Source organism: Mastomys coucha, unplaced genomic scaffold, assembly GCF_008632895.1.
Source record: "Mastomys coucha isolate ucsf_1 unplaced genomic scaffold, UCSF_Mcou_1 pScaffold20, whole genome shotgun sequence".
Classification (NCBI taxonomy): Eukaryota; Metazoa; Chordata; class Mammalia; order Rodentia; family Muridae; genus Mastomys; species Mastomys coucha.
In genome coordinates this window covers 86597720-86600219 of record NW_022196903.1, presented here as the reverse complement: position 1 = coordinate 86600219, position 2500 = coordinate 86597720, and the positions used below count along the sequence as shown (strand labels likewise).

Sequence of the window (2500 nt, the reverse complement as noted above, 5' to 3'; positions counted from 1 at the left end):
GGAGAGGGGCATTCCAGCGGTGGGGTTTTACCGCCGCCGCCGCCGCCGCCGCTGTGTGACTTGGCCTGCACTGTACTTAAGCTGCTCCAGATCCAGCACATGGGACGCTCAGCGGCTTGCTGTCCTGCAACGTTTCCAGGGTTACCTCGCCCTGCTGGAGCTGATTACTCCAGTTACAACTCCACGTGCAGGTTTTCACCCTGTTCTAAACTGCACACAAGTATTTAAACAAATTCACAGCAGACGTGGCATCTGGCAGATGTAATCCTCCCTGGAGTGAGCCTCTGTGGGTATGTGATCCTGCCTGCCAGCTGATTTGGACCAGAGGGTCTAGACTGTGCTTTGGGAGGGATATTTTGGCTGCCGACGAGAGGAATCCAAAAACTCACCTCTCATAAATAAGTAAGATTCTTCAAATGTAGTCAGATCAAAGGGGTCCAGCATCATAATCATTGGGTTGAGATTCTTTTCCTAGTCTTCTAGTGTGTAATGGGTTCCACATCTACCATTTCAAAAGGAGAGAGTGCACGTCCCCTGGGCCCAGTTTGCTCTTGGAATCTAGTCTTTCCTAATATAGAAGCAAGAGAGTGCTGTGTACTATTTAAGCAGCACTCCAAGTTCTTCCCAGTAGAAGTGGAACAGCTGTCTGCTGTCACTTATGCAATCTGTTGAAGAATGACTCCCTCCACCCTGAACGGCCAAGGCCACTCTTGTTCCTTAGCCTCTGTCTTCATTTCCAAACTTGCATGCAGTACACAGGCAGCTTTATAACCGTGTCTCAGGCTTCTTCATCCTTACTGATAGTGTCTTTAAAATTCGTCTTATTACGTTTTTTAACACTTAGTGTGGGGGGGGGGTGTGGAGAGAGAGCTGTCTGTTGTGTACATGTGAAAGCTAAAGGACAACCCTGATTCCTCCCTGCACCATGTGGGCTCAACTTGAGTCTTTATTTCGGAAGCGAGCACCTTTACCCGCTGGGCCATTTTCAGATCCCCATACTGTCACTTTTCTGCTGGAGTCGTCTGCTCCAGAGAACACTCCAGTCCAGCGGCAAATCATGTTTATACAAAGAAAGTCCTTTTATCCTTTCCAACAGTGCTTGTTATTGGTCCAAATAGCTATAGCATTCCCTGACTAATGAGAGGGTGTTAACATACCTCGGGCTTACTGTCAGGAAGTGACTGCATATCCACTACTACTGACACCAGACAGTTTCTCATCCGCTTTGCCCATCTCTCTTACAAGGGATCTGGCCTTTCTCTAACTGATCATCCAACTTAGGCAAACATTTATATCTAGGATATTATTAAAGAGTCAAAAAATACTCATAATAAAACAATTCCCAATATATGTATTAGCAAAGAGAAAAAAAAAAAAAACAAACATTCTGCTGACTGAGCACAGCATTTAAAAAAAATTTTAAGCCTTGTATTGGAATTGTATTCTGCCTGTATTTTTGATTGAATAGAAATACACAGGACATAAAATTGACTATCTTAAACAAATTGGTATTATTCAATGCATCCATGTTTTATGACCTCCATCTACTTTCAAACTATTTCTAGCACCCCAAAAGAAACCCTATATGCATTCAGCGATTATTTCCCATCCCCCTCTTAGTCTCTGGCAACCCCCGCTTCCAGTTTGCATTTGGGGTCTGTGGATTTGCATAAGCTGGACTTGCTTGTGTAACAGGCATTCTCTCTGGCTGGCTTCATTCACACTGCACAAAGCTTCTCACACTCATCTGCCTAGCAGCATGTCTGATACTCCATCCTGTGAACTTCTGAATCCTATCCCATTGTGTGGAGGAGTGTCTAAAATAGATATTTAGGTTCTCTCCACACTTTGATGACTATGTCTTTTGCTGGCATAGATGAACAAGTATTTATTTTAGTGCCCAATGACACTTATTTGGAATCTGTTACCCGGGGATATAATTGTTGGCTCCTATAGTAACTCTGTGTTTAAGTATTTAACTTCCAAGTGGCTTTCCCCGGAGGCTGTACCATTTTCTATCCCTCCTAGCAATATGTAAGCAATATACAATTTCTTTCCTATCATTGTCAACAGTTACTGTTTTCCATTTGGAATCATAGCCCTCCTAACTGAGTGTAAAGTGCTGTCTCACTATGGTTTCTGCTCCTATTTTCCTAACAGAAAAAGATGTTGATCAGTCAGTCATGTGTTTGTCACCATTTGAATATCATCTTTGGAGAAATGTCTAGTCAAACTTCTTGTCCATTTAAAAAGATTAGAACAGACTCTGATATGGGCTGTGGCTCTATAGGCAGAGTGCTCTTCTAGCATGAACCAAGTCCTGATTCATCCCTAGCACCAGGCATGGCGCATACACTTGGAATGCTGGCATATCCCTATCATTTCAGTAATCAGGAGATGGAGACAGGAGGATCAGAAGTTCTGAGTCAACCCTGATGACACAGACAGTGTGAGGCCAGCTTGAGCTACACAGAACTCTGTCTTCCTCCCTCTCCAAAAA

General features: G+C 43.7%; 1 protein-coding gene across 5 annotated transcripts in view; it reads left to right on the top strand.

The window, feature by feature from the left end:
* Adamts9 (ADAM metallopeptidase with thrombospondin type 1 motif 9) overlaps positions 1-2500 on the top strand; it is a 173280-nt gene that overhangs the window by 76102 nt on the left and 94678 nt on the right. The gene's annotated exons all lie outside the window — the stretch shown is intronic.